The following is a 14,394-nucleotide window of genomic DNA, read 5'->3' as shown; positions in this document are numbered from 1 at the left end:
CCAGGTAGTCATTCTCCGGGAGAAAGCTTCAATTCTCTTCTCCGACAAATCATTCTGCTTCAATGTAATTTACAGCAGAAACCTTTCAGGGACATGTTCAACACTCTTCTCCCGGATGCATTTCCAGGTTATATGGAAGCATTGAAATCATTGATATTTACAGCAACTATTAGAAAAGCGGCAATTTGAGGTTTAGAATAGAAGGATTTAGGTCGCCGTTATAAGTCACATTTTATAAAAGAAACGAACCACGGGCAACATCTTGTTGATCTTTTTTTTTTATTATTGCTTTGTATTCGGTAAAAGATACGAAAAGGATACATAAAATCTATAGACCATTGCAGGTGTTACCGCTGAAATCTGGCCTAGATACTGCATAGCCTGCTATTTGGTGAGCTGAGAGCTGTCTGCAGTGTAATGATTGTGCTCTGGTGGGAGAATGTTGCCTGCAATTTGAATTGTCAGTTCAGCAGCCTCCTTTAATTCTCTTATCATGGCAGCCTGTACAAAATAATAGGTCTAATATATATTTAAAATATATTAGAATGTATTTGCGTTGTGATGATCAGTTTTATTAATGAATGAATGTTGAAGTGGCTAGAGGAAAATGGAAAGGCAATTGCACACTTTTTAAACTTTGTCTCGTGGGTTCTATCCCTCTGTGCAGTTGGAATCCCTGATAAAATAAAATGTCCACCATCAACTATTTATATACTTATATAGCGCCACTTATTCTGCAACGCTGTACAGACAACTCACTCACATCAGTCCCTGCGCCATTGGAGCTTACAATCTAAATTATCTAACATACACACAGACTGGTAGAGACTAAGGTCAAATTGTTATTAGCAGCCAATTAACCTACTAGTATATTTTTTGCAGTGTGGGAGGAAACTGGAGTTTAGCAAGAACTTGTTCGTGGGCGTTCCAAAGAAAACATAACATTAGCAAACCGGTCTGAGGGCTGGATTTACTAAACTGCGGGTTTAAAAAAGTGGAGATGTTGCCTATAGCAACCAATCAGATAATGATCATTTTAGTACATTCTACAAAATAACAGCTAGAATCTGATTGGTTGCTATAGGCAACATCTCCACTTTTTCAAACCCTCAGTTTAGTAAATATACCCCTGAATGTCACGCAGTTGAGCGGTATTCACAGCGGTCAGCTGACATCAATGTCTACAGAAGTTTATAAACATATTTCCACTAAACACTCATTAACCACTTATCTGAATGAGTCTTAGATGTAATGTGTGTATTTCTACATTATAATATAGTGAATGTGTATACCGGACCTCACGTTTCAGAGATGTCACTAGTTCGAAGCGACTGTCTCCCCTGTGTGCTGATAAGTACACATTAAAACATTTTATTTTTTATGTTTTTTACTCTTCACTGCAATTTAGGTTTATTTTTTTTCTTCCACCCGGTTGTAATACAAGATGGAAGATAAGCAGAGTCGCCACAGTTCAGGTCTGTTCCACAGTCCTTTTTTTTTCCTTTATTCCGATCCTCAATCAGCTTAGACAAGTTTCATGTGACTTCAATCTTTGTCCATTGTAGTGTGAAACTTGTAACAAGTCAGTATTCCATGCCACTTGTCATAGTGTTTGACAAAATCATATTACATCTAATAATTCTTCATCTTCACAATAACAGAGCAAGCAGTGATTCCTTTCTTGTTCTAGACAGATGTCAAGTGTATCTCAGCTCAAAATTCCCAAATATTGTTTGAGTCAAGGGCTTTATCTTGTTTCAAAAGTGGTTTTTTTTGTGTTTTTAATAGATTTCAGTTTATTAGATCAGCTTTTTTTTCCCTACAGGTTTTTAATACATTGGGGCCTAATCTGCAAACCTTGCATCACAACAAGGTTTGTGAACAATAAAGGGGGTATATTCAGGAATAATGTACATCCTTTAGCTGCATTTGTGTCTATTTCTAAATGAGGCTCGTTAAGTGCAAACCAGTCATCCATGTAAACTGTAGATGCAATAAAGACATTGGATGCACTAATTACATTAAAACTAAAATCTATGTGTTTTGTTTTTCAATTTAACAAGTTGCTCATACTTGGCCAATCTCCTCCCATTCTGCAGAGCTTCTCTAAGAAGCTCTGCTGGGGAAACACTGTTTTATATTGCTTCCCCATGCTGGTTGTTTTTGTACTTAAAATTATCAATGATTTCGATCACGATAAAACTCATAGGCAGTGGATTAAAATAATAATACTTTAAATAGGATGTGTTAAATTTACTTCGATTGAATTGAATATTTGCTTTTTTCAGTTATGATGCAACATGTATGATCAAGAAGGAACTTCCACCATTACAAATTTGTGGAGAGTAGCAGGAGAGACAATGGCGATTCAACAAAAGCTAGCTCGCTTTAGAATGGACCTGTCACCTACACAACGGAAAGATCCGTCTTGTGTACTGTCAATGAAAACACAGCGTTTGAACTCACTGAGAATGCAGCCTATCCATTCACTAGGGACCAGTGACATCACTGAGAAGGCAGCATATGCATCCCTTAAGAGTCAGTGACATCACTGAGACTGCAGCCTATCCACTAACTAGGAGCCAGTGACATCACTGAGAAGGCAACCTATCCATTAACTAGTCTAGGAACCAGTGACATCACTAAGAATGCAGCCTATCTATTCACTAGGAAGTAGGAACCAATGACATCACTGAGAATGTAGCCTATCCCTTCACTAGGAACCAGTGACATCACTAAGAATGCAGCCTATCTATTCACTAGGAACCAATGACATCACTGAGAATGCAGCCTGTCCATTTACTAGGGACCAGTGACATCACTGAGAATGCAGCCCATCCATTCACTAGGAACCAGTGACATCACTAAGAATGCAGCCTATCCATTCACTAGGAACCAGAGACATCACTAAGAATGCAGCCTGTCTATTCACTAGGATCCAATGACATCACTGAGAATGCAGCCTATCCATTCACTAGGAAGCAATGACATCACTGAGAATGCAGCCTATCCATTTACTAGGGACCAGTGACATCACTGAGAATGCAGCCTATCCATTCACTAGGAACCAGAGACATCACTAAGAATGCAGCCCATCCATTCACTAGGATCCAATGACATCACTGAGAATGCAGCCTATCCATTCACTAGGAACCAGTGACATCACTGAGAATGCAGCCTGTCCATTCACTAGGAACCAGTGACATCACTGAGAATGCAGCCTGTCCCTTCACTAGAAACCAGTGACATCACTAAGAATGCAGCCTATCCATTCACTAGAAACCAGAGACATCACTAAGAATGCAGCCTATCCATTCACTAGGAGCCAGTGACATCACTGAGAATGCAGCCTATCCATTCACTAGAAACCAGAGACATCACTAAGAATGCAGCCTGTCCATTCACTAGGATCCAATGACATCACTGAGAATGCAGCCTGTCTATTCACTAGGATCCAATGACATCACTGAGAATGCAGCCTATCCATTCACTAGGAACCAATGACATCACTGAGAATGCAGCCTATCCATTCACTAGGATCCAATGACATCACTGAGAATGCAGCCTATCCATTCACTAGGAACCAATGACATCACTGAGAATGCAGCCTATCCATTCACTAGGAGCCAGTGACATCACTGAGAATGCAGCCTGTCCCTTCACTAGAAACCAGTGACATCACTGAGAAGGCAGCCTATTCATTCATTAGGTACCAGTGACATCACTGAGAAGGTAGCCTATCCATTTACTTGGAACCAGTGTCATCACTGACAATGCAGCCTATCCCTTCCCTAGGAACCAGTGACATCACTGAGAATGCAGCCTATCCATTCACTAGCAGCCAGTGACATCACTGAGAATGTAGCCTATCCATTCACTAGAAACCAGTGACATCACTGAGAATGCAGCCTATCCATTCACTAGGAACCAATGACATCACTGAGAATGCAGCCTATCCATTCACTAGGAGCCAGTGACATCACTGAGAATGCAGCCTATCCATTCACTAGGAACCAATGACATCACTGAGAATGCAGCCTATCCATTCACTAGGAGCCAGTGACATCACTGAGAATGCAGCCTGTCCCTTCACTAGAAACCAGTGACATCACTGAGAATGCAGCCTATCCATTCACTAGCAGCCAGTGACATCACTGAGAATGTAGCCTATCCGTTCACTAGGAGCCAGTGACATCACTGAAAATGCAGCCTCTCCCTTCACTAGGAGCCAGTGGCATCACTGAGAGTGCAGCCTATCTATTCACTAGGAGCCAGTGACATCACTGAGAATGCAGCCTATCCATTCACTAGCAGCCAGTGGCATCACTGAGAATGCAGCCTATCCATTCACTAGCAGCCAGTGACATCACTGAGAATGCAGCCTATCCATTCACTAGGAGCCAGTGACATCACTGAGAATGCAGCTTATCCATTCACTAGGAGCCAGTGACATCACTGAGAATGCAGCCTATCCATTCACTAGCAGCCAGTGACATCACTGAGAATGCAGCCTCTCCCTTCACTAGGAACCAGTGGCATCACTGAGAGTGCAGCCTATCTATTCACTAGGAGCCAGTGGCATCACTGAGAATGCAGCCTATCCATTCACTAGCAGCCAGTGACATCACTGAGAATGCAGCCTCTCCCTTCACTAGGAGCCAGTGACATCACTGAGAATGCAGCTTATCCATTCACTAGGAGCCAGTGACATCACTGAGGATGTTGCCTATCCATTCGCTAGGAACCAGTGACATCACTGACAATGTTGCCTATCCATTCCCTAAGAGTCAGTGGCATGCCATGAATGGCATGTTACTAGTTCCTAGTGAATTGATAAGTTGCTTTCTCATAAATATTGGCTTAGCCCAAAAAATGACTGCCTCCACTCTGTATGAAGATAATGTCAATGAGTAGAGACAGACACTGCAATGCATTATGGTAGGTGTAGTTTTCTTCCACAATCATTCCACACAATGCTGCGATAATCACTGCTGGCTGCCTTACACCCACCATATTGCATTAAAAAGATATAGAAAAATGTTAATGGGATTCCTAGAAGCTCTTGCAGAATATATTTCTAATATAATAATAAAAAGCCAACATTTGTCAGACAAATAATATCTATATTACAGATATGTTTAAAGTTGGAATTATCCTTTAACTGACCATAATCACTATGCAACATCTGTTGACATCATCTCTATGTCTAACTCTAAATTTCTTGTTGCGCATTACAGAAAGTACTTTCCAGCATTCTAATGAGCATTCTAATGGGTTTTATCTACTTTCCAATATTTCAACAACATCTAGTGCAGTGGCCCAGTAACAACAATGCAAAGCAAAGTCTTAAAAGCCTTATCTAAAGATGAGTAAAATTATAATTTTGGCTGATTTGATTTTGCCAAAATCGGACTGAGGAACGTTTTTTTATAAATGGAAAAGCCATCTTTTTTTTGTATGCCAAAATTTAACTTAAAATATTTATATTATAAACAATATTTTTCTACCCTTAAAACATTTTTAAAAAGTTTATTTAAACCATTAATAAAAGATTTGTGAATTGATCAGCTGGAAATCAAACTGCTGAGACAAAATCTGTGATTTATCCCATAAACTAAACCGCGGGAGTTGAAAATATTCTAAACTAAACCACTTAGCCAAAAATATTCACTGTAAGAACTAAGACTTAATTCACTGCACTGCAACGTATCTAATATTTCTCAGTGTTCCGCCAGCATACTGTTGTAGCATTCATGCTTCCTGTTTGTAATTCTATAATTGTAATAGAGCTTGCCTCCTGGGATCCTGGTAAACAAATAATGCCCTTACCAGTAAATCTAGTTGGGTGATTTATGGGCACTATTTATCAAAGAACTCACTGCGCAGCAGATCGGTGATATATTAGTGTGATGTGTCACAGACAAACCTACTTTTATGACTTTGGCTAGAATATGGTTGTATTAGGGAAGAAATTTGCTCAAACTATTACACTGGAAAAATGCATGTCCAAAATAATCATTCATAGTATAAACACTGTAAGATCTGGCACCTCTCGCTGCATAACTGTTGCCAACGGTGCAACGTCCCTGCTGAAAAAATCATTTAGATAGGCAATAGGTAATAAGTATTAAAGCTAATAATAATAATTATAGCATCTAAAAATTAGAGTTGTTCCCTGACCCCTGTGTTTTGGTTTTAATTTTGGTTTTGGATCTGTATTTTTTATTTTTTATTTTTTAAAACAACAAAATTGCTACAAGGTGCTAAAATCACATAATTTGGCTCTTTTTTTGTTCCTACATTATTATTAACATCAATAATGTTCATTTCTAGTCAATTTTTGCAAGTGACAAGAACACTGCTACCCCTCCTGTTGCTGTGTGAGCAATGGAACTGAGCAATGTCACTGGAGAATGGAGAGTGAAAAGAACACTGCTACCCCTCCTGTTTCTGTGTGAGCAATGGCACTGAAAAATGGCACTGGAGACTGGAGAGTGATAAGAACACTGCTACCCCTGTTTCTGTGTGAGCATGGCTCTGGACTTCCTGGTGAGGGAGGTACTTATGGAATCCAAAGCCCGCGACATCCAATGACAAATCGATGAGGTTTTGCCTGGATTCAGATCAGAGGAAGCGGGAAAGTACCGAGCCGTCTCAGCGCAGTACTCAGATCTGCGATTTTCGGGTTGGCTGGGTTTTCCGAAAACCGAGCCCGAGCATCTCTACTAAAAATATAGCCCTAATAATTTCATGTTTCAGTATGTAATACTGTATGTTTCCCAAAAGCTTAGAAAAGAATGATTGATGTATTAAATATAGCATTCATGACAAGCTAAAGTATCAAATCACACTGCGTAGAATGATAACTTCGAGTTTGGAATTGTACAAATTAGATGCCTGTAAGTGTTACCCACTATTTGAGAGAATGCTAGTGAAAGCGTAGGTCAAACATGATCGCATTTGGCATGTGGTATGTAACCAGTGCTTACATCTGTAGAGGGGGTAGAAAGAGGGGCAGCAGAAGACACTTGCGATGAATACGTGTGAATAGGGCAGGAAGCATCTAAAAGTTGGTTCTGCACCACCACCGATTCAAGACACAAGTGGCAGTGGGTATGGGGTTACTAGAACCAGCAGATTTGACCACCATGGGAACTGCTAGTAAAAGCATTGTTTTTAATGTCAATGAGCAACTGGCCTATGACAGATTGGCTCAGCTTGATTTAATTCATGAAACGGTGGCTAAGCATTTATGAATATATAAATATATATATATATATATATATATATATATATATATATATATATATATATATACATATACACATACATTCTGTCCCCTGGATGGGAATAAGACCTTTATGGGTCACATGATGAAATAATATTGTTGTGTGGGGCTTCTGTTTGTTGTATTGTGCTACAATTAGAGTTTCCGTGGGTGTCAGATAATTAACGAAAAGCAGTCTGACCGAGTGGAAAGCCAGACAGGAAATGTTGATTACGTTTAAGGATCGGATATATATACACATATATATAAATATATATATATGTTTAGAATACACTTTAACACTTAGAATACTGCTTCCTATAACTGTAGCCCTCCCCCAACACTCAGCAGAGCATCACCCCTGTCTCCATGAGACCCATCTATCAATAGATTCTTCCTAATGGTCTTAAGCTATTGGTTTCATTAACACTTCAATCAATCTCTTTCAGTGAGAAATTGCAGAGGTTAGTGACTGAACCAGCCTAAATTAAATTATACATTCATTAACATCATGGCTGGGGGCTGAGGGCTACTGGTGATGCACAGATAGACGTTATGTATATGGTGCCTGCTCTTGCTTTTTAATGCAAGCTCTGGGATTTTAGCCAGTACTATTTGCTAGGCAAATGTTTTACGAGTGTTCTATGCGTTGTGGATGTTGGAAAAAAAATCCTCAATAAGTTAATCGCGCTTTAAAACAAATGTTTTTTGATAGATATATGATGTACCCTCAAAACAATATATATCATATCATATCATCGTTTATTATCATGGTTTTCAATTGTCCTGGATTTCCAGAAACAGTCCCTATTTTAAAAAATTAAAGGTTATATTGTGAGATCTTCCCTCATTCCAAGGAGTAGTCAAGTCACATAGCACGGTTAGAGTCTGCCTTGCAGGAACCAATCGTTGACTTGGTACCCAGAGGACACTAAGGGATAAATTTATCAAGCTGCGGGTTTGAAAAAGTGGAGATGTTGCCTATAGCAACCAATCAGATTCTAGTTAACATTTATTTGGAACATTCTAAAACTAGACAGCTAGAATCTGATTGGTTGCTATAGGCAACATCTCCACTTTTTCAAACCCACAGCTTGATAAATGTACCCCTAAGAGCGGCCGAGGTGATGAAGATGATTAAAGACGTGTGAATCTAAAGCTAATGGCAAGTACAGGTCTGGCTGCATTTTGTATTTTGTACTGGTCAGTGTGTTGTAAAAATATATCCCGGTTTATACCATAATGCATTGGCTGAGTAAGTGTAGACCTGCTATATAGCTAATGACAAGTGCAGAAGCAAATGTTTCTGATGGAACCAAAGAAAAGGGGGAGTTCAAAATATTACACGGTGTTAATAGAGACGACAATTACTGTGACAGTTTCTGCAGTACCACTGACAATGACTGTGTGTATACCAGACTAACAGACCCCTCTCTGCAGCTAATAGGACTAGGACAAAAATAAAAATGTAGAGTTTTCATCATCATCATCATCATTTATTTATATAGCGCCACTAATTCCGCAGCGCTGTGCAGAGAACTCATTCACATCAGTCCCTGCCCCATTGGAGCTTACAGTCTAAATTCACTAACATACACACACAGAAAGACTAGGATCAATTTGTTAGCAGCCAATTAACCTACTAGTATGGTTTTGAAGTGTGGGAGGAAACCGGAGCACCCGGAGGAAACCCACGCAAACACGAGAAGAACAAACAAACTCCACATAGATAAGGCCATGGTCGGGAATTGAACTCATGACCCCAGTGCTGTGAGGCAGATGTGCTAACCACTGAGCCACAGTGCTGCCCCCAGTTTTCAAATCAAGAGTACCCAATAAGTTTAACTTAGATGAACAGGAAGTGGAAAACTGCTGATGGATAGGGGCAAGAAATGTCCTTTACAAGGTTCTTAAGATACAATGTAATAAAGAAAGCAGCTGTTGAAATCCTGACAACATACTTAATCTAAGTCTAATTTTCCTGCTTCCCCAACATCAGTGCGCCCTAAGGGAGAGGCTATGAGTGAAACCGATGTCCTTTCACTCCTCACTTTAGCCAAGGGGGTTAGTGAAGCTCATGTTAGCAAACACAATAGAATTTGCTCACATTTTTACATTATCATGAAGACTGGAGATTATATGAGAAGTGACTAATACGTCAAAGAAGCCACTTGGTTTGTTGTCGCTTGGATGAGTCATTAGGCATCATCACTGTACATAAATGGAACAAGTTAAGAGTTCTTGTATAAGTGTAATTATCTCTTTTGTTCAGTTGATTTCATTTATTAATGGAATATAAAAGAGAAGTTGTATGTTAGTGATGTTATAAACGGAAAAATAAAATACCTACTGTATTGTAATAGGTTATAAACGTAGAGAAGAGTTAGATGATCATAGGAAGGTAGCACGGGGCTGTAGGCTGAGTGCTATAATTCTAGAAATCTAATGTCACTCACAACGCAATCTTACTGAACCATGAAGAACGAAAGGGACATATCACAACCATCACTTGATCATACAAAAGTAACAGTCTGCAACATTACACTGCGTGTCCTGTCCTGTGTACTACAATTAGCGCATGAATCATGAGGCTATGGGGCATATTCAATTGACGGCGGGATCGCCGAAAATCCCGCGCTCGAAAAATATTATCATTATTACGGTAATCCTGTGCGGGAAAACCGTTAATACGGTAATTTACTCGCTGGATTGCAGCTCGCAGCTGAAATCCAGCGAGATATTACCGTATTAACGGTAATATTTTTAGAGCGCGGAATTTTCGGCGATCCCGCCGTCAATTGAATATGCCCCTAAGGGTGTTATCCACTAACAATGCAAATATACAACAGCTAAGAGTGATCAGCGTGCATTGTATAACTTGCACCTGCAAAGCTAATGCTGATGGACTGCCAGACATGGTAGGCTGAGGCCTAGCTATCGCACATGTGCACTCTTGCATAATAATAAGACATTATAATAGAGCTGTTTCCCTTTAACATCAATATAAGTTACAGCTGATGGCAAGTCCAGAACAAGTTTTCCACACTCTTTTTAAAAACAAAAAACAAAAAAAAGATGTTACAACTGAATTTATTTACGCTTTAGCTACGGCCATACAACTGTTAGCGGCGGAGCAGACAGTGATAGTGGCCCTCAGATTAATGCACTGCTTTCCTCATTAGACAAGGCTGCCATCTGCTTTTTCTCACTGTGCGCCCTCAGCCTCCTACATAGGAAGGAAAAACTGCTGCCTACTCTGAGAAAGCAAGGTCAGGAAGCAGAATTACTTGCTGCTTATTTGTATTCAACGCGTGTTCACTTGAAACAAGTGAGAACATGTGTTTCAGTACAACATTAGAATCACAGAAATAAGGTTCTCCTCATGAAGCGAAATGATAAATATAATAAATAATAATGAGGCCGAAAATACATGCAAGGTTAGTGCTGACACTTGCTGCAGTGTCACCGGGATCTAATAGCACCATATCGAATAATGTTAATGTGAAGGGGATATCTATCAGACTTAATAATCCATTACCACTAGGAGATAATTAGCTCCTTCTGGCTTCTGATTGGTCTTCTGATTGGTCCTCAACCCTGGCTTCTAATTGATCTTCTGATCGGTCTTCAACCCTGGCTTCTAATTGGTCCTCAATAAGAAGCCCCACTCCAGCAGGCTAATAATATTTAGCTCCTTCTGGTTTCTGATTGGTCTTCTGATTGGTCCTCAACCCTGGCTTGTAATTGGTCTTCTGATTGGTCCTCAAACCTGGCTTCTAATTGGTCCTCAATAAGAAGCCCCACTCCAGCAGGCTAATAATAATTAGCTCCTTCTGGCTTCTGATTGGTCTTCTGATTGGTTCTCAACCCTGCCTTCTACACATCCCTGCAGGCCGACTGAAGACCTATCAGAAGCCATAATCAAGGACATTGCAGTTTTTGATTGGTCCTCAGTCCCTCTTTCTGCAGTGGTTTAAAGAAAATGTTCACCACTTTAGGTGGTAATGTATCTTTAAATAGGGCCTCAAAAAACTAAGACTAAGGGCTAGATTTACTAAGCTGCGGGTTTGAAAAAGTGGGGATGTTGCCTATAGCAACCAATCAGATTCTAGCTGTCATTTTGTAGAAGGTACTAAATAAATGAAAGCTAGAATTTGATTGGTTGCTATAGGCAACATCCCCACTTTTTCAAACCCGCAGCTTAGTAAATATACCCCTAAGGCTTAATAAGAAGTTAAATCAAGATTTCAAAAAGTTTTGTATTAAAGAAGCATCTCCTTCTCTGCCTAACCCACGCACAAGCAGAACGGGACTACGTTAACATTTTTTGCGACAAGCGGGGGGTAAATGTATCAAGCTGTGAGTTTTCCAGCGGGTTTGAAAAACCAATCAGATTTTAGCTTTTATTTATTTAGTACATTCTACAAAATGATAGCTAGAATCTGATTGGTTGCTATAGGTAACATCTCCACTTTTTCAAACCCGCCGGAAAACTCTCAGCTTGATACATTTACCCCCTGATCAGCCAACTTCTCCCAGCAGAAGATATAAAAGACACCTCAGCAAATTTTTGGGGGTGCAAAATTGAGACAGTTAGAGGTATAAACTGAAATTAATTTTAAGATATAATAGAATAGTTGTTCTCCAACGGAAAAAGAAAAAAATTAAAGAAAAATGTAGTAAGGTTTTAATCTTGACGTATTCCCATGGTAAAGGATGAATACAATGAGCAATCCTTGGGTGGGCGATTGAGAAAATGTTGTGTAGGAGAGTCAAGGATGGAGCGGGTGTAACAGCCCCACCCCCCCCCCCCCCACCCTCTCCACCTTCACCTCTAGTAGCACTCGTTCACATCTCCATTCTGCTATACAGTTTAATGAAAACGAAATGAGTGACGAAGATTGCCGTGAACCTTTTAAAAAGCCAAGCAGAGCTGAGTTTCAATAACACAGGGACATAAACATTGATGAAGAAGGGGGGGAGAGGAGCTGGATTATAAATAAAGGATGCGTACGATGTTACTTACAGTGTATTAGCCTGGCGTGGAAGCTAAGCGGGCACTATGAGCTTATTAGCCTAGGGGGCACAAACCCTAATCAGGCCACGAGTTTCAGTTCACTGACACAGCCCCCTTTGTAGATGACGGCAGATATTTCTCTAGCATGGTCACTTGTCCCCCTCACAAAGCTGTGAAAGGTACACTAGTCATTTATTTTTAATTTTTTGTGAAAAGTTTATGGTCTATAGATCTCATTATGTAGAGTAAATGTGGGCAAACTCACGTCTGAGTAATACAATATAATACAAGTGTGATTTTTCATGATAATTTGGCCACTAGCTGGCGCTGTTCCATTGCAGATAGATAGATAAATAGTTATATGAGATAGACAGATAGAGATAGATAGATAGATATGAGATAGATATGAGATAGATAGATAGATAGATAGATAGATAGATAGATATGAGATAGGTAAATAGATAGATAGATAGATATGAGAGAGATAGATAGATAGATAGATAGATAGATAGATAGATAGATAGATATGAGAGAGATAGATAGATATGAGAGAGGTAAATAGATAGATATGAGAGATAGATAGATAGATATTTATGAGATGGATAGATAGATAGATAGATATTTATGAGATGGATAGATAGATAGATAGATAGATAGATAGATAGATAGATATGAGAGAGGTAAACAAATAGATAGATAGATAGATATGAGAGAGGTAAACAAATAGATAGATAGATAGATATGAGATAGATAGATAGATAGATAGATAGATAGATAGATAGATATGAGAGAGATAAATAGATAGATAGATATGAGAGAGATAAATAGATAGATAGATATGAGAGAGATAAATAGATAGATAGATATATTAGATATGAGAGAGATAAATAGATAGATAGATATATTAGATATGAGAGAGATAAATAGATAGATAGATAGATATGAGAGAGATAAATAGATAGATAGATATATTAGATATGAGAGAGATAAATAGATAGATAGATATGAGAAAGATAAATAGATAGATAGATAGATAGATAGATAGATAGATAGATAGATAGAACTACCATTTAAGATTTAATGAAAATAAATCATTTAATAGGTGATGATGCTATCTGTCGGTGCCAAATCAAGTGGTGGGTATATATTTACTAAGGTCTCTTTTTCCCACCATCATTTCAAGAACATTTTTCCAGTCAGGAGACTAAATTAGCTCTTTGTATTGGTAGGTTGAATTACTATAATAATACCCAAAGTCATTAATGAGCAACAATTAATAGGTAGCAAAAACAAAATGCTTAGCAAAATAATAAAGTCTTTGCTCCTTTCATAAATATATTTTGCTACTATTTTTCCTCCTTGCAGTTTAGCATCACCCTGTCTGTGCACCTGTCTACTAGATGAACGGAGATCATGGGTCAGACAGGGACTAGGGGCAGTCAATCAGAATGTCTTTGTTCAGCAGTATGAGAGAGTCCTTCTCATTATATTCAGGCCAGGTACTCCCTACCCTCCCTGACCCACTATAGAGTCACCGGAGGATTTTTGTAACCATGCCTGTCACTTAGAATGCAAATACATCTAATTATTGCAAAACCTTTAACCTGGTGGATCCACCACTTGACAATCTATTTCCATTGATTTTCTGTTTTCATATTTATTGAAATATTCAACAGTTGTAGCATTAGTGGAGGCATTGTAGATGCATTGCTAATGCCAGAGAACCAAAAGCTGAAAATAAACATACAAAGGGAAAATATATTTAATTATTCAATAAGTCAAGTGTAGCATTTATTATCATTCTATTCTATCAATGTGCCTAAGATTATGTACAATGGGGGACAGTTATAGAAATCTGGCACAAAGGTACTTTAAAATATTTTCATTCTTTATTTTTTCATTTTTTTTATTGAAACTTAGATCAGAAAAGCATTACATGGAACGTACAGTGTTGTACAAAACAAAGAAATTTCTGCAAACTGGTATATCCACATATCAATAAGAAAAAGCCTTGACGTCCACATGACGTTCCATAAGTAGGGTAAACAAGAACATAGGGAACATGTAGATCCAAACATTCAAGAGGACTGGCCCTGCCCAATCTTAAAAT

Source organism: Mixophyes fleayi, chromosome 12, assembly GCF_038048845.1.
Source record: "Mixophyes fleayi isolate aMixFle1 chromosome 12, aMixFle1.hap1, whole genome shotgun sequence".
Classification (NCBI taxonomy): Eukaryota; Metazoa; Chordata; class Amphibia; order Anura; family Limnodynastidae; genus Mixophyes; species Mixophyes fleayi.
This window is presented reverse-complemented; position numbering follows the sequence as displayed.